This window comes from Protopterus annectens, chromosome 6.part0 (genome assembly GCF_019279795.1).
Source record: "Protopterus annectens isolate FY-2018-M chromosome 6.part0, PAN1.0, whole genome shotgun sequence".
NCBI classification, from domain to species: Eukaryota; Metazoa; Chordata; order Ceratodontiformes; family Protopteridae; genus Protopterus; species Protopterus annectens.
In genome coordinates this window covers 1,727,119,828-1,727,146,074 of record NC_056737.1, presented here as the reverse complement: position 1 = coordinate 1,727,146,074, position 26,247 = coordinate 1,727,119,828, and positions in this window count along the sequence as shown.

The window sequence follows — 26,247 nt, the reverse complement described above, 5'->3', positions numbered from 1 at the left end:
TCCCAGCACAGTCGCAGTCACATACCAGTAGGTCAGGTGAACAGCAGAGTATACAGACTGTGTGAAGAAATACATAATAGTTTTCCAGTCACACACTACCCCTACATATAGTGGCCCAATTCTCAGTGTAGTCTGAATCCTAACCATGGTACAGGACACATCACATTCTGCCTCTACAAAGGTATACAGCCAATAGACCAACAGACACTGAAGCAGCATGCATAGTCAGATAAAAAAGGAGCCATAGCACTTACATCTACCCTCCTCCATACACAGCCCAAATAACATGTACACATGACATGTGTACACAATCCTGACAGTCTTTCAACAATGGCCAGACATACACAGACCTCTCAAATGTACAGTTCACCTCAGGATGTACAGGCTCAGGAGTGATATCTATGGCCTCTTCCCTGTAACATGTCTGTGGGTCTACTACATCACTGTGATGGTAGGAGGAATGAAGGCAAGAAATAATGATACTAAATACATCTGAGCCTTATAGTGCATGACATCTGGACAAAGCCTGACATCATTTGGGGACAGAGGCACAAACAAAGGGGTAGATTGGACATATTGCTGTCAGAAATTTAGACAGTTGCTGATGTTATTGGGTTTGTTGTAACATATCCTTTATGAGGAATATGAAGTCAGTAATACCAATGGGTATTAGTATTTACTGACTGCATTCCCCAGAGTCCGTGACTGATTTTCCAAAGACAACTGTCTGGGGAACAGACAAAACCTAGCAGGGAAACATGTGGCCAGTCTGTAGACAGCATGCCAGTGGAGAGGTATGTCAGAGACATATCACTGTCAGATGTGATGTCACTCCCTAAATGCATATCCATACAACCCTGTTATCCTACCAACCCACCATGTGTATAACAGCACTGATGATGACATAGAATGTGTTCACAATTCTGAAAATATGTCCCCCATGTTGTTGTGCTGTCTAAAAATGTCCTGCCCTTTGAAGTATTCCAACCTACTGTCTGTGAATCTGTAGCCCACCACCTGTGTAATGTCCAAACACAGACAAGTAAAAGGGCCAAGGCCCACATGAAGGACGTCCCATATGTTGGAGCTAGCAGCAGTGTCCAGGCTCACAGCACAAAACTATGTGGGCATCTACATAGTTGTATGTCCTTAGCAATACCTGACATCTGCACATCTGCACAGAGGACAGACAGAAAGTGGACAGCAAACATGGTATGTATTAGGATGAATGTTCTGAAGGATAGAAGTCTGAAACTGAAACGTATGCCATTACCGCATGACAGCAGTCCTCAATGACATGGCCAAAAAACATAGTACTCTACAGTTAATATAATAATATCATATTAATATCCAATAGGGGATAAATAAAAACATACAGCTGAAACACCAAGAACAAGATAATGTAGTACTCAAAGTCCCTGCTCTGAATGCAGAGGTGTATGATTGGAGTACTACAATAGGCAATGTAATCTTACATGGAAAACAGTGTCAAAAGTACTAATTTCATAATATAAAATGTGTGGAATCATATTCGTCCACCAGTGTACTGTAGCTGGTGTAACATGCAAGTGTGAGTGCATGTAACATATGATACTACCCATGTATGCAAAAATAATAAAAACAAAAAACATGTGATACTACCCATGAATACCCAAGTGCCCCCAAGTGTCCTGTACAGTATAGTCACACCCCTTGCTACTGTAATGAGAGCACATAAAAGAATATTATGTACAGGAAATTAAATAAACTTATTACATGATGTCATTACTCTGCTATTTTATGAGACTGGAATGTGAGCGATGGTTACCAGGGCTATGCTATGCTTAGCAGGTTTACACATTGCTTAAATGTGAATAATAACCAGTAGTTAGCTCTGCTATGCAAATCTGCACACTGGTAAGCACCGGTAAGCAAAGCCTACAGAATTTAAGCACCTATTGGTTTAACCGTATTCTAGCACCACTTAATGCCATGCAAACCCATGCAAACCCACTTACAACTGCTTAAAAGTGCCTTAATCACTCTGTATCCAGCAGCCCTTCTTCTGGCCAGCAACAAAATAATCAGCCGTGCTCAGTCTTGATGCTGGGATGCTATACACCCTAGTCACAGCAATTTACCACTAGGCCATCTTAGCTGTGAGATGTTAGGATGTTTTTTTACAACATATCATGCGGCACAGTCAGTTTACAATAGGAGAGACACTGTACAATGAGGAATGATTATCTACAAATATATACATGAAAAAAATATATATTTACATAATTTACATATATGGAGCGATAGATAGATATGTGTGGAAATACATATATATATATATATATATATATATATATATATATATATATATATATATATATATATATATATATATTACCAAGAAATATATGTGTGTGTGTGTGTATGTGTATATATATATATATATATATATATATATATATATATATATATATATATATATATAAAACAATATACATATATATTACCAAGAAATACTGACATGTGTGTGTGTGTGTGTGTGTGTGTGTGTGTGTGTGTCTATATATATATATATATATATATATATATATATATATATATATATATATATATATACATATAATATGCATACATGTCTCTAAATGCCCATACAAATATATGCTGCTGATAGACCACCCATAACTGGGGCAGCATGTACAGTTGGATGCAAAAGGACCCATGACACTCACATCTGCCTCCTCCCCAGTCCAAATAATAAGTGAACAGTACCCTGCTACAAAACCATGATAGCCCATACATAATAGTAAACAAAAATACAAACAGCCAGTAATTCACACAAGTTCATTTTACTCTGATGTCTTTGCCAAAACCTTCAAGGAGTAACCCATTACAAGAAATACTTGCCTTAATTAGAAAAAAACAATTAACACTTAAGTACATTTAAATACACAGCCTCCAATTACACTCCTCATTCAACTCCCTAGGGGATAACGTATCACATTTAAAACATACATTGATTATGTACCTAACAATTGTTATTTTATGACTGTTTGACCAAACTGAAAAACAGACGTTTTCCAAAGCAGTACCTTGTAACCCACTAGACGTAATTACATGTATATACACAGCCTCTGATTACACTACTCTTGCAATCCCCAGGGGATAAAGTATCACATTTAAGAATTTAAACCGACTCTGTACATAACAAATGTTCCTTCATGACTACTACCCCCATGGTTAGAATTATTGAAATGTACAGCTATAGAACTGTCTTTTTCATCATCAGTAATATGTCTCACATGTTTTAACACCCTAGTTTTAAAAAGCATGTTACTCTCCCCCACATAAAATATGTTACAAGGGCATCTAAGAGCATTCTCCATACACCAACCTCTTGAATGTACAGAGTCCCACATGTTGTCCACTCTTTCTCCTCAGCAGGAATGACAGAAAAAAATAATGGTAGACCCTACCTATCAACCTCCTACTAAGGTATTTGTACCAAGCCTGACATAATTTGGGACAGAGGCCCCAAAACAAGGCCATACTTGAAATATTGCTGTTATACACTGAGAAAATTGCTGGTGTTACAGGGTTTGTTGTAACATAGCTTTTCTGAGGGATATAAAGTCTGAAACACAAATGGATGTTGGCATGTACTGATTGCAGTCACTAGAGTATGCTACTGATTTGCCAAGGACAACACCTGTCTGGGTAACAGAACAAATATAGCAGGGAATCCTCTGTCCACTATGTGGATAGCCCTTCAGTTGAGAGCTATGCAGACACAGAACTTTGTCAGACTGAAATCCATGTAGAAGTAGCATATTCAGACAAACCCTGTTAAACAAACAGTAATCAAAACATATAACAGCAATACTTACATTGTGCCACTAAGTCCTGAATCTTCTCCACCATTTAGTTGGCTTTTCTCCACAGGTCTTGTTTTATGAAATATTAGCTCACACACCTCCAGGATCTCTTCCTCTCAGGTAAAGGAAAGGGCCAACGCCCACATGGAGTACTCAGTTTCAGGAGTATGTCGCCATGACATTGGCTATTGGAATAACTACACAGCTGCTCTGCATGCAATCAGCAACTGGGGAACACCAAATGGTGCTCAGGCCATCACATGGTCATGAACATTACCTACAAAAGACAATCTGCCATCTATTCAAACCATCTCTGTCATGGACAGTCCATCAATGCAAAGCTGAAGTAGTGTGAGAAAAAAAAATAAAAAAGGATATATCTGTGAAATATCCAAAAAAAAGTATGTGAAACAAGTACATGTGTAAATGAATGCAGTAGGTGGTCTATAATAGTGGAAAACAGGGGTTTGAAAGCATATGTCTCAACAAGACTTGCTGTACTGATGTACTGCTGAACAGCACTGATGAACATAGCATTGGGCTCTGTCTGTAGTGACTAGACCAGCTACTGGGATGTTGTATATATCCATATGTTACCTGTGCATATAACTATGATACACATTTTGTCTTGTAAATATAAGGCAAGTATACAGAGCATGTGCAGAGTAAAGTACTGCTGCAGATGTGTATGTTGAACTGCATGTTTTATACTGAGCTCATACCATTCAACTGTCCAGTGTTCTGCACACTGACCATATGTATGCCTCATATTTGTAGTCATTTACCCATAGAGTTGTGTCAGTCAAATCCTTGCCAAATCTGTGAAGACTGACATTACAACATCCTCCTTTATTGTCCTCTGGCTTTTCCCATTTGGGATTGCCACAATGGATCATCTGTTGGCATTTCTGCCTGTCCTCTGAATCTTGCTCTCTCTCACACCAACTGCCTGCATGTCCTCTCTCACCACATCCAGAAACCTTATCTGAGGCCTTCCTCTCTTACTCTTACCTGGCAGCTGCATCCTTACCATCCTTTTTATAATATACTCAGCACCCCTCCTCAGCACATGTCCAAACTGATGTATTGCTGCCTCTCCAACACTGTCTCATATCCGTCCAACATGGCCTGAGCCTGTCATATACACATCGCTAAACCTGTGAACCCGTTTCACACTCAAATCATAACATCTTTAACTCTGTCATGTGCAGCTCTGACTCCTGCCTTTTTGTTGCTGCCACTGTCTCCAACCCATATAACATAGGTGGCCTCATTACCCTCTTGTACACCTTACATATCACATTTCCTAGTACCCGTCTGTCACATATCACTCCTGACACCCTTCTCCACCCTCTCCATCCTACCTGTACTCTCTTCTTCACCTGTCCTCTATAGTCCTAATTACTTTGAAATGTTGATCCTAATCATTTGAACAATTCCACCTTTGCCAACTGTACTCCATGCATCCTCGACATTCTGCTATCCTTCATCTCATTCACACACATATATTCTGTCCTAGTGCTGCTGACCTTCATTCCTATCCTCTCTAGAGCATATTTCCACCTCTCCAGGGTCTCCGAAAGCTGTTCCTTACTCTCAATACAGATCACAATGTCATCTGCAAACAACATAGTCAATGGGGACTCCCATAGGATCTTGTCTGTCAACCTGTCCATCACCATTGCAAATCAGAAAGAGATCACAGCTGATCCCTGATGTCATCCCACCTCCACCTTAAAGACATCCATCAATCCCAATGCAGACCTCAATGCTGTCACACCACCCTTGTACATATCCTGTACCACTCTTACATATATCTCTTCCACTCATGATTTCATCATGCAATACCACAATTCCTGTCTAGGCACCCTGTGATATGTCTTCTGTAAGTTCAGAGAGACACAGAGCAACTCCTGACCTTTTCTGTATTCCACCAGTAATAGTCTCAGAGCAAACATCACATTGGTAGTGCCCTTTCCACGCATGACACCATACTGCTGACCAGTACTCCTCACCTCCCTGCGTAACCTAGCTTCCACTACTCTTACCCATAACTTCATAATGTGACTGGACAGTGTTATCCTTCTGTAGTTATCACAACTCTGCACAGCTACCTCATTCTTAACACCATACCCAAACACTTTCTCCCCACTCCTCATGCAACCTCACACTTCCCAAGATATCAGTAAATAGTCTGGCTAACACACCACTGCCATTTCCCCTAAACAACCCCAAGCTTCCACAAGTGTGTAATGTAGACCAACAGGCTTGCCAGTATTCATCCTCTTCATAACTATCCTTAGATCCTCCTTAAGCCATCACACTTCTTATTTCACCATACCCACATCATCCAACCTTCTCTGTTTCATTCTCTTCATTCATTAGCCTCTCAAAGTACACAGTCCATGTGCTCAACACACTCTCCTCGCTTGTAAGTACATATACCTCATCATCCTTTATCACCCTTATCTGCTGCACATCTTTCCTAGCTCAGTGCATCTGTCCAGCCAAATGGTACAATTCCTTTCATCCCTCCTTAGTGTTCAACCTGTCATTGAACTCTTCATATGCCCATCTTCAGCCTTTGCCACCCCTCCCTTTGCCATGCACATCATCTCCTCATACTCCTGCTTACTTTCCTCATCCCTCTGATAATCCCACTCCTTCCTCCCCAACCTCTGTCTCTGTATACTGTCTAGTACTTCCTCAGTCCACCAGCTGGTGTCCTTGTATTACTTCCTCCATCCACATGTCACCCCAAGCACCTGTCTGGCTGTCTCCCTTACCAGCTCTGCTATATTTAACCAGATATTTATTAGATTGTCACTACCACCCAGTGCCTGTCTTAACTCTTCCCTGAACTCCCTCTCACAGGCACACTTTTCCAATTCACACCATTTGATCCTTGGTGCTGCCCCCACACTCCTCCTCATCTCAATCAACATCATCTCACGTACCAACATTCTCTGCTGCCTAAATACACTTTGCCCTGTAACCACTTTACAGTCTCCAATCTACTTCAAACTGGCCCTCCTACATTGGATATATTCCACCTGTATGCATCTTACTCCACTCTTGATTGTCACCCGATTCTCCTCCCTCGTGTTATAGTGCAGATTCACCACAGCCGTGTGCATCCTTTTTGTAAAATACACTACCATCTCACCATTTCCACTACTTTTAACACCATACATACTCATCAATTCCCTATCCCCTCTGTTCCCTTCACCAACATGCCCATTGACATCTGCTGCAATGACCAGTCTGTCACCCTTGGGTGCAGTCATCACCACGTCATCCAACTGACATCACATTTCTCTTTCTCATCCATTGCAAACCAACTTGCATAGCATATGCACTAACAACAGTCATCATTATACCATCAGCATACAGCTTCAGAAACTTCACTCTATCACACACTTATATCATCCTTCAAAAACACTCTTGGCATACTGCTCCTTCAACAGAAGCCCTACCCCCTTCCACCTTCAGTCCACACCTTGATAGCACAATTGTGACCATCTTACCATACACCCAGCCATAATCTCCTTCATGTGTTCTCTTGCACATGATACACAGTATATCAACCATCCACTGGCCATCATATCAGCTAGCCTGGTCCCTTTACCACTCATACTACCAACATTAACAATTCTTACCCTCAATGCCACTCACCTAGCCTTTCCCCTCTCTTCCTGCCATATGACTGTTGGATATCCTCCAATGGATGCCTGTCAGTGCAAAGGCTACTGTGCTATTGAATGGCTCAAGTATGTTACAGCAATATTGAGACACTATCACTGATTTTGTCCCATTGCACCCATGTATACATGGCATCCTACAGATGTCTTGCTGTAACAGGTTGAGAGGGATGACTGCACAGCAAGAGTGTGAATTTAGTGTGCCATACTAAAATAGAACAGACATGTATTTGAAGTATTAGCTATGCATATGTTAGTATGAGTAGGTGTATGTGTCCACCTCAGGAAAACAGACATGGGATGCAAAATGTCAGTTAAAAAAGCTGTACATGTTGTACACGTGTGTAATCTTAGTTACTGTGCACCCAAAAGAGTGACATTGCAACAGCTACTGGTTGTTGCATTGCCCTGAAACAGCCATGGTAGTACAATAAGCATGATTATCATTACTAAACTGGAGAGATTCCAACTGTGTTATGACTTTGTGGCCATGCCCACTACAAACAACAGATTGAACACTTACATTGCTGCATGGACTCAGAAATACTTTAATTGTCATACCTGCCTCCACTAACGTAGAGTAATCTCCTTTGCTGGACAGCAGCATTACACAAACCACAGACTTGGTCCCTATAGTGGCTATACAGGGCAAAGCAGGGGCAGGAACCAACCTGGCATCAAGCCAGCCATTTTCTGAACAAGCATATAAGGTCACAGGTGGATTACTGTAAGGCCAACTATGAGTACAAATTGGAGGCATTCACCAGGGACAATCACAAGGCCATCTTCCCATATGTCTGCAATCTCAGAGGCAACATACCAACCCAACATGTAATGGTGGCCAATCAGATCACATACACATACAACATAGCTACAGGCAACCTGATGCAGATAAGGTTAGGGCAAACATCCCCCTGGCTCAGCATCACTGTAGGTGATATATACTGCACCCACACCCCTCCCCTCATCACCACTGAGCAGGTACATATTGCCTACTGAAAGGCAACACATGTAAGTAAGCATGGGATTTCACATCATCCCTGTCGGCATCCTATATGAACTCAGGCATGTGCTCCCAGCTGCATTACACACTGTAGTCAGACCAAGCCACAGCAACATCCACACACCATTCACATGGAAGATAGCTAATGTCATCCATTTTTACAGACCTAAATGAGGAATGACAGATTATGCAAACAACTTGCCCTTACTGCGGGCAATATGACTCACCAGGACCAGGAGTGCAATGCAAGCTGATACTGTGCTGATAGATTACAGGGGTATGGTGTGGTTGTGAGTGTTGGCTACTGGTATTCAAGGTACATGTGTAGGTACTGGACATACTGTTGCCAAATATATGGGGTCCTGTGATATGTTTCCCTGTTAGTGTCTACCAGGTGCAATGTCACATCACCAGTGGGAAACCTTTTCACCAGCATAATGTGACCTGATAATGGAAGTCATAATACAAAAACACACAGTACTGTTGGGCCCAAGCCAGCAACATCTGCAGGAGAGGGCCACTCTGTGGGATGATCCTGTCCACAGGGTAAATTAGGTGGGCCTGCACACACGTACATATGAGCAGGTGCGGCATCATTCCACCAACCTCATATGCCTTGCCTAGCAAAGGGCTGCTGCCATGGCCAGTTACCCCACAACCGCAGGTGGAAGCCCAGCCATGCAGCCCCCACTGACACCAAATGAGAAGCTCCTTGCCAAGCTTGAGTCACCCATCACAGTACAACACCAGGTTACAAAGCCACACTTGCTAGAGGTGGGTGGCACCCACACAGTGGACAAGGAGGGTGCAGGAAAGGTCCCAGTGGGGATTATTAGACTACTGTATGAGACATATCTGCAGCTGTACAGTAGCTACACGCATGTGGCAGGTCAGATTGCAGTTATGGATGGGGATTTCTAATGCAAAGAAGTGCAAATCTATGGTGAAGGACAGCAGATTGTGTAGTATTGGGTTGGGTGTTGTACTGTAAATGTGCAGACATGCTGCATCCATCCTTTGTCAAGGGCACATGTGAGCCTGCTGACAATAACTCTCTCCCACAACTACATAGGTCACTCTGGTCTGCATATGGGACAGCAGCCTGAAGCTGGTGAATACTGAGTTTTTCAGTTGTGATTTGACAATATCCCGGGTATGTGGAGGGCATGCAAGCTGCCATGCACACAACTATGACTAATAGTCATATTGCTTTATGTGCATGTTCATTTGTTGTGGGGTTAATTGTATTGCATCACAGTTGTCACTACAGGGGCCTATCTGAAGAGAAGATAACATTCCTGTAGCATACCTCACAACCTGTCAGTGGAAGACATCTGGACAGACACTAGCAAAATGTGTTAGATAAACTGACTTAAGGTAGGAACATGTGTGAAACATTACTGCTATACAGTGGATATAAAATGTATACTCACACCTGTTAAGAAGCCATTTGTTTCTGATATATACTGATTGAGGCCACAATATGTTAGTCCACACCTTTCTCAACCTTTAATGTGACCCATGACATGAACAATTCACTTGTAAAACCAAGCATCTGGACTATGTATTGTACCTATAAGCCTGGACAAGTGTGAGGGAAGTAGATTGTATCAATATGCTGTTTCAGTCAGGTATGATACCTGATGCTGCCATATGTGTCAGTACACCACTGAGGCCTATTTGGCAACTATATCATATACAGGGGCATTGTTAAGGCAGACAGAGCACTAATAGGTTCCAAGCATCTGGATGTTCCAGCACATCTGTACAGAGGACTGGTATGGCCTGTACAATGGTTTCACATGCTACATGTGAGCCAGATGCAATTACCACAGTATATAAAGTAATGGCATCAGGAAGAGTATGGTACACACATGAAAATGGTATCAGCTACACAGGATATGATCTACACACACACACACACACACACACACACACACACACACACACACACACACACACACACCTGCATTGAGATTAGAAGTCCTACCTATCTATTTATGTCTACTATAGCGTTACACAGTTATCAGACATGCCACAGAGCTTACACAATTTCACCTTGTCCAAATGAACTTGTAAGATGAATGACATCAACAGGACTACTAAATTAGGATGAGTATGGTGTTACACAATCAAAGTGGTATAACCTTCACAGTATGTGATTCTCACACAAACAGTTGCCAGTACTGAGATTAGAACTCCTGCTATCTAGTTATTTGTATTATGGCATTACATAGTTAGCAGACACTCCAGACACCTTACACAATTTCACCTTCTCCAAAGGTACTTCTAAGGTGAATGACAACAACAGCACTAGTAAAGTAGGGTGGGGGAAGTGTAATGGGTGGTACACAAATCAAAATGGTATGAGCCACACAGTATCTGATACACACACACACACTCACGCAGAGTTGCCAGCATTGGGATCAAAATTCCTGCTTATCTAGTTATTTTATTTACAATGCTGCACAGTTATCTGATGTGCTACAGAGTTTATACAACATCACCTACTCCAATGGTACTTCAAAGGTGAATGACATCAACCAGACTACTAAATTGGAGTGAGGGAAGTGTAAAGGGTGGCACAAAATTCAAAATGGTATAACCCACACAGTACATCATTCTCACAAACACACACACACACACACACACACACACACACACACACACACACACACACACACACACACACACACACACACACACACACAGACTTGCCAGTATTGAGATTAGAACCATGCCTATCCAGTTATTTGTACTATAGTGTTATGAAGTTACTGCATGCATTACAGATCTTACTAAACTTACAACTAGCTAAAGGTGTTGATAACTGCACAGATGAGGTAAAGTATTACAAGTGGTAGGAAGTCTGCCTTCAGTTTCTCCCATACATCTTGCTAGTTCTTTCTGTCTTGCACTTCAAATAGTATTATAGCATTACACTTCAACAGGTTATTGTATCAATAAGTGTATCACACCTGGGAACCATCAGCAGCACTCGTTCATCATGGAATTAACCCTCTTACTTACTACTTAAGACCACCCCTCCTGGCATGATTGAAGTGCAGTTTTCTGTGCTTTCACCCATTAACCTGGTGCACCTGTCCATTCTGAGGCACTGTTGCAACTGCCTCATGTACACAGACAACCCTCTCCTCTAAACTCCAAAAACTCAGACCAATAAGAGTTACCCCTATATCACCAAATGTGGAAATATGAACTCTCCAGCAAAGACTGGACTAGCTGGTCAAGAGGATAAGATCAACACCTGCACCACACCATGTGGGAAACATAGCTCCCCACAACACCTACTATGACAGCTCGGACATACACTGAAAAGCCACACACCCAGCTTCACAGAGGCACTCAATGGACATTTACACAAACAGCACAGACCAGTAAGACAAACACCCACTCAGACACCACAACATAGCACATGCCAAAGGACACATATGTCACCTACACAGTGTGCCCCTCAACCTAAGCTCCTAAGGCTGACCACCTTGCACAATATAGTGATCATGGGTGACTCAGTACTGTGGCAACAGATGTCCCACTCACTATGTTGATTATGGAGGAGGTAACAGCCAACTGTCTATCAAGTGTCAGCATCCAACACATGACACAGTCAGTCAGGCCACTTCACAACAACTACAAGTATCAGTCTGTCATCATCCATGTGGGTGTGAATGACTTGAGACACACCTCCCTCAGTTACATGACAAGAGACATGGTTGAACACTCATATTATGTGGTTCAGGCAGGTGTGACAGTAGCCCTGAGCAGTATACTGCAATCACATAGAATGATGCTGCAGTACTAGCAACAGATAATTGACTGCAACACTGGCTTACATGTTGTGTGTCATTCTCAGGACATCCAGTATCTCTCTGCTTGGGATAACATGACTGACAGACCTCAATGCCTTGCCAGAGATTTCCTAAATCAGTCAGCCTTGGGTTTCCAGGTACAGGGTAAGTGTCTTGTCACCCCTATAGTGCCTTATTAGGCAGTGTTCCAAATCAAATTACCACTGTAACAGCTAGACATGTATGAAATCTGAGGGTCATGCTGCTCGACAGTAGACATCTAACTGTCAGGATGCAGTCACTCAAAGCACCTCTCAGAGTGAAGGACATTGACATTTGTGCTGTAATGGAGAGGTGGTTCACAGCAGCAGACAGCAGCCCTGCACTAACAAGCTGTGACGCATTCCACAGCTGTAAACGCCAAAACATGGAGCACACCTACACAGGTAGCATTGTCTCCATATCTATAATGGATATGCAAACCTTCAGACTAGTATCCCAGCATAATGCATCGGAGGTACTTCCGGTAAAACTGACTTTGGGGAATAGTGCAATCCAAACCATAGCCTGCTATCAGTCCCCAGCTATGTCCCTAGACTGTCAATGCACATTCCTCTACACCCTGACATCTATGAAGGTCCAACCCAACACTGACATTGTAGGAGACTTCAACTACCCCTCCATCACCTGGGAAAGCAGTCAAGCACCAGTACACTGGTCCAACGCTTCATGGAATTCATCAGTTCCAATGGCCTGGACTGGCTCATACTGACCCCCAGTAGAGGATGCAATAACTTTGACCTTTGTTGATTACTTACATATGGGACTGTTGCTTGACCACAGTTGTAAGTCCCCACCTTGTCAGATCCAAATATGATTTAATCAACATGGAGCTCAACATCTCACCAACACCCCCCATAAAGGTAATGCTGACATTGCAGTCATAAAAGCAGGGGTGGATGACTTCACTACACCCATGCCAATCGGAAATAGCGGCATAACTTTCACATCATACACATATGCACTGCATAAACATGTACATGGATGCATAGTACTAGACATAGCCAACAGAACACAGACACTGTCCTCCAAACACTGAAAGCCAATGTGATAGTCCCCTGCCATTAATATAGTGTACAACAGAAGGAGGCCACTGTTGCAAAAAAGGGTGGTGCCCCAAGACTAGTGAACCCCCTTATTAGCCTCAAACACAATTTGAGATCCCTCGTGGAATCACCTACAGGCAGCTATGAAGGCAGAATTGCAGCAGACACTGATGACAATCACAAAAGCCTTTGATAGTTATATCAACAACCTCCACAGCAATAACCACAAGTGCTGTGAGTTACTGCACAATGCTAATTCCTATCCTGAGACAACAGATATTGGCCACAGTCTTGCCAACACATTCAGTGCCAGCTTTACCCCTCTCCCCCATAGGGGATAATCACAATGGCAGATGAATGCCAGCCACCCAGCATTTCTGCAGGCCAGGTTAGACCTACATTGCCCACAGACATGGGACCCCAACATATCCATGGCTGTGTCCTACATGACATACAAAATGACCTGGCATTACATCTGTGTGCCCTGGTCAGTCACAGCCTCACCTAAGGCTTTGTCCTTCCAAAATGGCACACTGCTACATTCATCCATCTCTATAAAGGGGAAGCATCTACAGACCCTGGTGATTATTGGGCCCTTAGCCTGACAAATCTACTATGTACAGTTATGGGCATCATCATGGACCTGATTGACTAAGATATGGGTGATCTCCTAACTCTGGACCCCACACAGTTTGGCTTTGTGAATGGCAGATCATGCCTGCTCAACCTGGTCAATGTCTTTCAGTGAGTCACCAGGGCTGTGTATGGCAGTAAGGCACTGCATATAGCCTACCTCAATTTGGCCAAGGCTTCTGATACCATTCCTCAGTCAGGGATTATTGCTAAACTCAACAAACCAGGGATCAACCCCTATATCACTGGGTGGTTTGCAAATTGGTTCACAGAACACACAGTGTGACAGTGGCAAACTCTAAGTCAGACTGGCAAGCAGTCACGAGTGATGTTCCACAGGGATCAGTACTGAATAGTGTCTTGTCCAGCATCTACTTCACAGGAGTCCAGCCCAACACAGATGACCTATGGCTGACCAAGTTCACAGAGGACTGCAAGCTGGGAGCTATCATGAACTCCACAAGTGATGCAGACATCTTACAGAAAGGCCTCACTGAGACCAATGAGTGGTGTGGAAACCATGGCCAGAAGGTTAACACCACAAAATGCATCATCAGCCCCTTTGATAAAACACTCAGTTCCCATTAAGTTCAACATCAATGGGAGCCTAATGAACACTGTAGCCATTATACAGGTTGACAGCAGCTTCTCCTTCAAGCACCACATTGCCACTGTGGTCAGGGAGTCCTTCTATATGGCACATTGCATTAGCTAAGGTTTTGCATCCAGGAAGACAGAGGTAATGATCTCTGTCTACTATTCCCTCATTAGACCACTCCCCAAGTATTATGGCCCATTTGCCATGTACCTCACTAGACACCTGCTGCAGCTGGAGAAGCCACAGAAGCACCTCACAAAGGGATTCCTAGGCATTAAACACACATCCTACACAGACAGACTCAGCATATCCAAACTATTTTCTGTGTCATATCACATAATTAGCAGCTATCTGTGCTTGACTTACAAAGCCATGTCTGACCCAACTGGGTTAGAAATGCTACATATAAATCCATCCACACCACACACTGTAGAGACCTCTACCTCAGTACCACAATCACCACAACATGCTGGTGGGACAGGTCCCTCACTAAGAGATCGCGCATGTCCTGGAATACACTTGCCATACATGTCATGCAGAGCACCTAGCTGACCCTGTTTCAGAGAAATCTTGATGAATGGATAGGTAGTAGACAGCTTAACCCAAGGATCACTGCAGTTGCTATACTTGATACAGGCACTGGGACGTAACATCGGTTGGCACAATGGCAGGTCCCTTCTATGTGCTAGGCTTGTCAAGGCTCCTGGGCCATTACCTACTACACACTTGTGAACCTATAAAGGGAATGACATCAGCAGGACTGATAAAGTAGTGCAGTGGGTGTCAAAATTATCAAAATACTTTGTCTTACTAACAGACACTTGCCAGCTGTGAGAGCAGAATCCCTGCCTAACTAGTGATTTGTACCATAGTGTTACATAGTTACCACACACGCTACAGAGATTATTGGGCTGAGAGTTGGTCAAAGGTGCTGATATGGGGAATGACATCAGCAGGACTGATAAAGTAGGGCAGTGGGTGGGAAACATCAAAACACTTCTACTTACAAACATGCACATTTTCTGGATACAAGAGTAGAACCCCTGTCAAACTAGTCATTTATACTATAGTGTTAAGCATTTGTTATACATAGTGTTAAGCATTTGTCACATGCACTACTGAGCTAACAGAGCTAACAGCTGGCCATGGTTGCTGAAAAGGGACAGACATAACCTGGACTGATAAGGTGGGGCACTGTGAAGTGTCATGGGTGGGAATGGCATAAAACTGTTTTAACTATAAATGAAGAAACACACAACTCCCTCAGACTTGCACACACACACATCTACATTTGCCAGGACCAAGATTAGAACTCTTACCTAACTAGTTATTTATATTATTGCATTATGGCGTTATCACATGTGCCACAGAGTGTATGGGGCTGAGCTCTCATGGAAGGCACTTTTAAAATGACTGATATCTGCAGGACTGCTAAAGCTGGGAAAGGTGAAGTGTACTGGGTTTGAATGGACCCAAAAGCTTTTAGTTGTGACCACACATGCACTTTTATATTTGCCAGGATTGAGATTAGAACTCATATCTAATTATTAGTACTATAGAGTTATGCAGTTATTGCACATGCCACATAGCTTAAGGGGCTACGTTTAACAAAAGTGACTTCTATGGTGACAGACATCTTCAGGGCTGCTAAGGTGGGGCAATGGGAAGTGCATTGGATGGGGAAGACCTGTTCATTCCTAGATCCTACTGACATTTCTCTAAGTGTATGAGCATCACCAGTGTGTCCTTCTATAGTACATGTAGGACTCCATTCCAGGGATTGTTGTACTCCAGTCCAGTTTGTTTTGTGCTACAGCCATACCTGTCAACCTGTTGGTGCAGGATATCTGGAAATAGCCTATCAAAATGTGGGGACAATGGGACATACAGTGATTGTGACAATTTCTCTCAGTAATATATGGGTTGCTAGGGTTACAGGGTTTTAGCGACATCTGTCATATGTGCCATTTGACACTGTCATGTATTGTTTCAGTACCTCGTGACATCACAGTGATTTACCAGAGGAATACAGGATGGATGATGCACACACAAGGTTTGTGGGCCAAATGGTATGCATTCTTGCACAATCCATCCTGTTGAGGGGTGTGCCTATGAGTAATTGACTGCTGGTGCTGTTGAAATTGTCCAGCACCTTGGTGATATATTACAGTGGTGGAATCTCTGTGCATTTATATTCTGGCCTGGTCTAATTTCCAGTTCACAGTTGGGTAATATAAGTCAGACAGGATCAGAGTGACAGGTAGACTCCAGATAAGTTTGTAGGAGATAGGATGTGTGAGGGATGTGTGTCCTGGGCAGATATGTTTGCCTATAGCTACCAGTGCTTTGCATTGGGTTCTCCTCAATGGTTGACTGCACTTGGAAGGTCTTGTGTGTGTCAGACTGTTTGACCAGCCTGGAGGTATGTGTCACACATCTATGTATGCCCCATCTCATTTTGCATGGATGGCCACTTGTTGGATTCAGGAAGTTGCATAGGATGAGTGATCAGGGAGGGGTGTGTTTCTCCCCTTTGGCTGTGGCCCAGGGTTCTGTGGGTGCAGACATGTCACCATCTTCCAGGGTTAGGCCTGCCTGCAGTGAGTGCATTCTCATGTTTAAACTCCTAGCCCTGCATGTTGACTGTACAGAGTATCACAGAATGCCATATCCCTGATTCAAATATCTTGTTGGTTACCAAAACAAGTGTGGTTTTCCAGCAAAAGTGTTTTGCAAGTCACTCAGGGTTGAAGTCAGATATCACTGACAATTGACATTGCAGTTTCAGGCTTTGTACCCATCAGACATTCCATGCTACTACAAATCATTCCATCAACTTTATAATGGTATTAGAGCAATATTTCACAGGTGTCCTTTTCTTTGGACCTTCATCACCCTATTATTCATAGCTTTGTCCTGATTTCTGGCTCCCTGAGGCTGTCAGGTTTGCTCCTAGCAGTTGTCAGCATGGCCTTTCTTTGCATTTTGTGGACTGCGTTATGTTTTATTTTTTTTTTTTATTTAACATTTGTTAACTGGGAAAGTCCGACTTGGAACAAAGCCATTTTTCAGTGGAGGCCCAGGGAGAAATGCTCCAGATGCATGTCTTTCTCATGTGGAAGGAAACTGGAGCACCCAGAGGAAACCCACATGAATGCAGGGAGGACATGCAGACTCCACACAGAAGGCACCAAAGCCGAGAATCGAACCAGAGAACCTCTTGCTGTGAGGCAACAATGGTACCGCTGCACCAATGCGGCATTATGGACCCCATGACACTCCCTAAAGGGCACTGTGGGTTAGGAATAGGCATTTGCCAGAGGTCTGTAGGCCAGGTGTGGCAGATGCAAGCCATCTGTAGCAGGGCAGTACATTCTGATGATCATTTGTTTCCAAGCTGCTAGCAGAAGACACCCCTGGGCTGATACCAGTAGGTTGTCTGTGGGTGTTACTGACAATTGCTTTCTGTTACTAGTGTTCCATCACTCTGGGTGACAGCTGGATGCTGCTTAAGTCTAGGAACATATTACTGCATTTCTATGGGACTATGGGGGAGGTGACACTACTGTACACGATACACATCTGCACAGACTCTGCTGATGTTCGCTTAACATTTTAGTCCCATGTAGCATAGTGGTGTGCCCTATCTTTCAGACTACAGGCATAACAGTATCAACCACAGGTCAGATTGCTCTGGCATAGATATTTGTAGTTCCAGACTTCTTACCTTTCAAACCCATACTGCCACTGCCAGACCTGCTGTGATATCACTGTGTAAAGGTCTGTGGGTGGGGATTTCATGGATGTCTCCATGTGGGGGCCTTTGCCAGGCATTTCTGTATAGTTGTCTATAGCTGATCTGCTGTGTGGGGTTGGTGGTGGGTATGGGACCCCCACTTTGACATCCATGCATGTGACCTATGAGTCCCCCGGCTATTTGGCTCACCACATTATTTGTAGACTAGGGTGGTACTGCATGGTGTGGGTAGGGCAGTACTAGGGATACACATCCTGCTGTCCTACAGAACTGTCAGTTGTCTGCTGCTATCCCAGTTAGCCACCCCATTCCCTTACATGCTTGATCAATACCGTAGATATGTTATTAGAAAATTCCACTACATTAGCTTATTTTGTTACAGAAACTGGCATACCTTGTGCCTATAGCTGTTGTGATGGTGGTGCTTGAGGGCTGACTATGTCAGATGCATGCAATACGCTGCCTATACATAGTCAGGTATACGTAGTGTGATGTTTGGCATCCATTTTACTGTGTGTGCAAGTCAGAGAGCGAGATCAGTCCCTGGGGCCCTACAGTATCAATGAATTGTGCTATGCATTTTCTCTTTGCCAAGGTCAGGATATACTGGGCATGCATCTGTCTGCCTACAGGGGCAGGCTCAGATGTTCCTCCTCTGAGTCACTTTGTGCCTGTGGAGGCCTTGCCAATGGTGGGGGGTTGTGTGGTCCTTCCCCATTTTGTTCCTGCTGCAGCTGTTTCCGCAGGATCATATTGTGTAGCATGGCACATACTATGAACATGTGTACACATGTGGCTGAAGAGTACTGCAAGGGTCCAACAGATATGTCAATGCAGCGGAACCATGACTTGAGCATCCCAAATAGATGCTCTATAATAATCCTGGTGCATGTGTCTCATTATGGCATTCTTGTGTGGGTGCGTGTGCATTTCTGATTGGTGTCATCAGCCATGGCTCCAGTGCATAGCCAGAATCCCCCACCAGCTGGCCATATGGGATGTCCTCAATGGCAAACACCCGGTACAGTTGTGACGAATGCTAGATGTGGGAGTCATGATAGCTTCCAGGGCTGCCAGCTCACATATTCATGATAATGCCATGGGCATCGCACATGACCTGGCAGTTGATGGAGGGGAAGCCCTTGCAGTTTATGTAGACCCTACCCCATTCACCAGGTGGTGTTTGATGTGAATGTGCTTGCAGCCTATGGTACCCAGTACCACTGGGTATTCTGGTACATGGTGGAAGAGATGCATATCTCTGGTCCTCTCCTCATGGGTGCTGGGGAAGTGAATGTGCTCAGCTGCATGTGTTCGCATGGCATCCAGGAACTGGTGGAGTATCCTGGACGCAGATGCCTGTGAGACCCCATGATATCCCCAGTTGGTCTTTGGAAAGTACCTGCAGCTATTATTCTTAAGGCTACACAAACCTTGGTATCCACCCGGATGGGTTCCCCTCTGTTTGTTCTAGCTCTGAGGTGAGGCCAGCACAACTCAACAAGTTGCTGAAGTATGTCCCTGTCCACCTTGTATCACTCTGCTATCTCCAGATCATGTAGCCCCTGGTAGGTTACCCTGGATCTGAACACTCTTCTCCTCCTCCTCAGTCTGGAGTGGTTGTCAGCCTTTTCCTCCTCACCACCCTCTGTCTCTAGCACATACTGATAGATGAGAGCAACAGTAGCCCCTAACATGTTTTGTTAGATTTGTCAGTTTAAAATTCCCCCAAATGTGTACACTGGTGGTGTAGAGTTTGTGGGAAAAAACAAACTGAAAGGTGTTTGCATAGTTTATAGTAGTGTGCCGGGCTGCTGCATGTGTAATTAGCTGATTCTGATACATTCCACCTGCCAGCTATGCTTGTTCTCCTTGATTGCCTTCCTTCTGCAGTTTCCCCTTCCCATTTCCTCCCTATTTAAGCTCTGATGCAGACCACACATTCCTGGTGCTCAGATGTATACAGTTCTATTATTTCAGTTTTCTTTTCTTGTTTTAAGCCCAGTGGACACCGTACACATCTGTTTAGCTAACATAGACTGGGTTAAGAAAAACTGGCCCTGCCTAGACACAAAGGCACTGTGCAGTTCATGGAATAAGAAACTACAGCCTCAGACACACAGCCCTGCCTTAGTTTTGCTTAGCTAAGAGCAAACACAGGCCACTGAGCTCCAATGTGCTTACAGCAAGCATGACACACACCCTTATTATGTTAGCTGCTCCTCCTGTCTACACAGTGGTGTTGGAGCACCTACACGGTTAGGTGCAGTCTGACACTTAGAAGAAATTTTTGATTCAGTATAAGTCCCCTCATTAGCATATCCCACTGCCTTACTCCATAGTTACACTTCCACTCAGCCTTTCCCCTTAGCAACCACTGTTTCCTGGTATTGTTTTCAAACTGCATGCCATTGACTATAATGGCAAAATGCAGATTTCTGTAATAAATGCCCCCCCTTTTTCATTTTTGGCACAATCCTATTTGTGCGCTGCTGTCCTATGCTTAAATGGCCGAGATCAGCCAAAAAAATAGTTTTATTTTAAAAAATTAAAACTGCTTTTTCATGCCAATCACCATTTATTTGGCCATTGGTATGCCTAATAATTATACCACAAACAAGTCTGAGAGGATCAGGTGCCCAAGCCAAGATCAATAAACAAAAAGAAACATCAAGAAGGCATATCCACCAAAAGTGATGTTTAATAGGTTACACAGCAATCAAAGTGAAATTTAAATGCTGAAACACAACCAGTTCGTTTTCGTCACACAACTTCCTCAGAAAATGCTGACAATCAAATCCCTTCTCATTTATACCCTCGCCTATTACAGAAAATTAAAGTCATGTGATGCCAATTAAAAATTTGTAACCCCTTCTTAAAACAGAGAATCAAAAAAATTATACAAGGACATAAAAGCAACATCCCTAGCAATCCTTTAAACTACATGCAAACAGTAAAATGTTCTTCTACCATAAACACAAAAACTTTATCATTCTCCACATAAAACATATTGTGAATAAATATAGTTAAAACAATAAATCCTGAAATAGAAGTTATATGTCAAAATATTTCCTAATGTAAAATCATAGTCATGACCTATTGGTTACAATTTTAGTTGTTAGTGCTGAATAAATAATAATTGTTCAGAAAAATGGTTGTAATTCTAATATCATTATAGTGTAGAATTCACAATTCCGCTGCCCTTAGTTTCAAAATAGGGGCTAGGGTGACCATGTCATTCAAACCTGGCCACTTGTTGTCTTGCAACACCAATTTCCAGTACACCTATTTGTATTCTAACATGGTCTCCCAAGAACCACCCCTCCCATCCATAACCACTTCATCCATTACAAAAAAAGTAAAGGAGGCACCCTCACAACTCTGTGTATGTTTATATAATGCATTTCTGGTGTTACCTCTCCTAATATTATAAAGATGTTCATAAATTCTTCTCTTTAGACAGCTTTCCATTTTACCTATATAAAAAGCTTCGCATTTTCTACAAGTTGCTATATAAACAAACCCTTTACTATCACAATTGTAATAAGACTTGGATGTTATGTGTTTATTCCTACTACTAACAATAATCTCAGAAACAATGGCAATAAATGAACATTGCTGAAATGCTCCACACTTGAAGATTCCCACTTTCCTAATGGACTGACTCCTGTATTTATTTTCCATAAGATCCTTCATACACCTACCTTTTCTAAAAATAAACTTTAATGGAGCATCAAACTTTAAATTCAAATCAGATAGATTAGAGAACCTATCCCCATTTCCCTTTGGACACTATCTCTAATAATATGGGAATCCCACTAAAATTCACAATAAAAGCATTCCCATAAAACCTCATTATCTTCATTACACATTCCCCTTCTGTTGTGTCTGGGTCAATAGAATGTAAAATTGGTGCAAATCTTCCTTTCCTATGCTGAAGCACTTCTTCCTGAATTTCCTGTATTAAAATCTCTGGATACCCTCTTTCTAAAAACATATGTTTCAACAAATCACATTCATCATTGAAATCTTTATCCTCAGAGATCATTCTACTACCATGTACATACTGACCTTTCACTATACCTTTTTCCTGGAAATGTTGTAGGGACGCTGAAAATGCAAAAATGAATTGCAATATGTCTCCTTCCTATAAAATTTTGATTGAAAACCATTGTTACCCTTTCGAATGTTAACATCCAAATAGTCAATACAGTCATAACCTATCTTGTAGGTAAATCTCAAAAATTCCATACTATTGGAAATATATTCAAAACATTCCATAAATCTCTCCTCACTATCTATCCAAAATAGACAGATATCATCAAAAAAAAAAACATTTATATAGTGCCCAACTGTCCTTAAGCCAAGTGAAGGGCTTGTTTATATCGCAACGTGTAGAAAATGTGAAGCTTTTTATATAGGTAAAACTGAAAGATGTCTAAAGAGAAGAATTTATGAACATCTTTACAACATTAGGAGAGGTAACACCAGAAATGCATTATATAAACATACACAGAGTTGTGAGGGTGCCACCTTTAATTTTTGTAATGGATGAAGTGGTTATGGATGGGAGGGGTGGTTCCTGGGAGACCATGTTAGAATACAGAGAGGTGTACTGGCAATTGGTGTTGGAAGCCAACAAGTGGCCAGGTTTGAATGACATGGTCTCCCTAGCCCCTATTTTGAAACTAAGGGCAGTGAAGTTGTGAATGCCATACTATAATGATGTTAGAAGTACAACTAGTTTTCTGAAAAATTATTGTTTATTCAGCACTAACAACTAAAATTTTAACCAGTAAGTCATGACTATAATTTCACTGTAGGAAATATTTTAACATATGGCTTCTATTTCAGGATTTATTGTTTTAACTATATTTATTCACAATATGTTTTATGTGGAGAATGATAAAGTTTGTGTTTATGGTAGGAGAACATTTTACTGTTTGTATGTAGTTTAAAGGATTGCTAGGGATGTTGCTTTTATGTTCTGGTATAATTTTTTTGATTCTCTGTTTTAAGAAGGGGTTACAAATTTTTAATTGACATCACATAACTTTAATTTTCTATAATAGGTGAGGGTATAAATGTGAAGGGATTTGATTGTCAGCATTTTCTGAAGTTGTGTGATGAAAACAAACTGGTTGTGTTTCAGCATTTAAATTTCACTTTGATTGCTGTGGAACCTATTAAACATTACTTTGCACTGGATATGGCTTCTTGGTGCTTCTTTTTGTTTATATGCCTAATAAGTATTATACATGCTTTCTTTCGAGCTGTTATGCCTCCGTTTTGTCATTTGCAGAAATGTATTCAGCTAGTAACTGAATACATTTCTGCAGGTTACACTATTCCTGCATGGACATCTGTCTGCTTTCTGAATCACTAATTCATCTCATTTGCATAGTTATCACCAGCTTTTTGTGTCTTTCGGCTTTTCCCGGTTAGGGGTCGCCACAGCGGAACTCCGGTCCGCTAATGTTTGGTAATCGATTTTTACGTGCCGAGTTACCAGCCCTGACACAAACCTTTGATGAAGGCACACCCATTCAAGCATGCCTCCATGCAGAAGACGTCTTGCTGTGAGGCGACAATGCTACCGCAGTACCACTACCGCGGGTTGCATAGTTTTCAACAGCAATTGAGGTAATTAGTATTAGGCAGTGGTGTCCGTGCTGGAATAGTGTAGGATTGCTCGTGCATTCTCCGGGACATTTTTGATGAATAGCTTGGCAGACATATTGCATGCAGTAGCTCGTTTATTAAATATTTTTATTTCAGGTGTATTATAGTAGAATATTAATAGCTCAAACCACATTGATTTACCCAGAACTTCTTATTATCTGAACTACAGCATTGCTTTCACCTCCTATAAGATTCATGTTATAATGTCTTCTACCAACTGATCTCTCCTTCTTTCATCTATCCATATCTGGTATTATTAGATATTATCATTTAGCCCAGAAAAATCAAGGAATTCAGAATGGAGTTTTTTAGAGGTGATGGAAGGAATTTTATTGGGCTAAAACATATATTACAAGACAGCCAAAGTAATCTTTCAGGCTATATACTATCCTTTACAAAGATGAGTTGCTAATGTTATTTTTTTAAAAAACACCTTTATTGAATTATCACTTGTGACATAGGCAAATTTGCATTTATATAAAAGCAATGAAACTAGATTGACAAATTAACAATAACAAACATTATACTTCACATATATTGCTATATATTATATGAGCTGAGTAACATTACATACATTATTCAGTTCCTGTCTTTTGTTTAAATAAGAATCATCTTTATTAAACCGTTACTTATGACACAGACAATCATACACTTATATAAATGAAAACAATCAACATCCTCACAATCCTGGTTGCATGCTTTTTACATCGCAAGTCATACTGACACACTCCCAGTTGCAAACATTATACAACTCTTATAATCTACTCAGTCATTTATTATTTACTTCTTTATCTGTTTAAAAACAATACTCTCTGGGGGAACATTGGTCTGATAATCTTCTATTAAAAATACGAAAATATGGATTGATAACAAAACTGGATACATGTATAATGCAGTGCCTTTTTAGAAAGATGAATACATTGCTACTACTTGCACAAAAAATCTCAGCATCCTAAGCAACTAGATATTTATAAAAAACAGGACATTTATTCAGCATAGATGACATATGGGTCTTGACTAACTACATTCAGGCTAAACAGAGATTGCAAGATATAAGTTTGTTCATCTTCTAAGAACCTATTACCTCTGTAACATATTATTGCATAGTGTACCAGTAAAAGTTTTATAATACCATAGAAAAACACATTTATTTATTTATTGGTGCATGTATTTATTTAACATTCAAGTCAAGTTACATTATGTTCACTTTAAACATTGCATAGTCATGAGAGTACGGACCTTGCATTGTTCAAATGTAGGCACAAAGGTCCCTGAAGAAGTTTTTTTTTTATTAAAGTTTTAAAATGGCAAATGAAGAACACAACAATGATAAAGGCATTCTGCAGAATTCTAGTCAGAGAGGAGGAGGTTTTGGTGAGAGAAGCGTTATTACAATTTTACATTAATGCTGGCAGTTATCAACCAGATATTTTGGTCAGTATTTTAGACTTTGTAATCTGTGTGGATAGTTGAGATGGGACTAATGATGCAGTGTCTTTAGAATGATTCTGGTAGTGATCAACCAGATATTTCTAGCAATATTAGTTGGGCTTTCTGATTTTGTGGAACAACTTGTACTGGATAGTTTAATGTGTTGCAATTTATTTATGTGGACTGTGGAGGCAGACCACTCAACCTCTTAGTACAAAATCTGAACAAAGCTTAAAATAATTTGGGGGAGGACCAAAAATACTGGCACATTATAAATATCACTCTTTTAAACCTAGAAAGTTTTTACAATAACAGCATTTGTATTAACATGCATTTTCTGAAAGATATGAAATCTGAAACTCAAATGTACACCATTATGTAGTGACTTCATTCCTCAATGAATTGTCAGAAAACCACAAATGTTACAAAGAAATGACCAAAAATAGCAAACTATAGATATTCTGTGAAAATTCAGACAGCAGAGAGGTATATGTGGAGGTGAAATAATATTACAAAGCTATCCAAAGACATGACTATAACTGTTGGGTTGGGTTGGCTGGATGAAAGTAGCTGATCCTCTTGTCATTTGCTCATTTTAAACAATCACTATCTGGCTTAGCAGGGCTAGTGTGCATTTGTGTGAAGTGAGATGGCCTACTTAACTGGACACTTGATA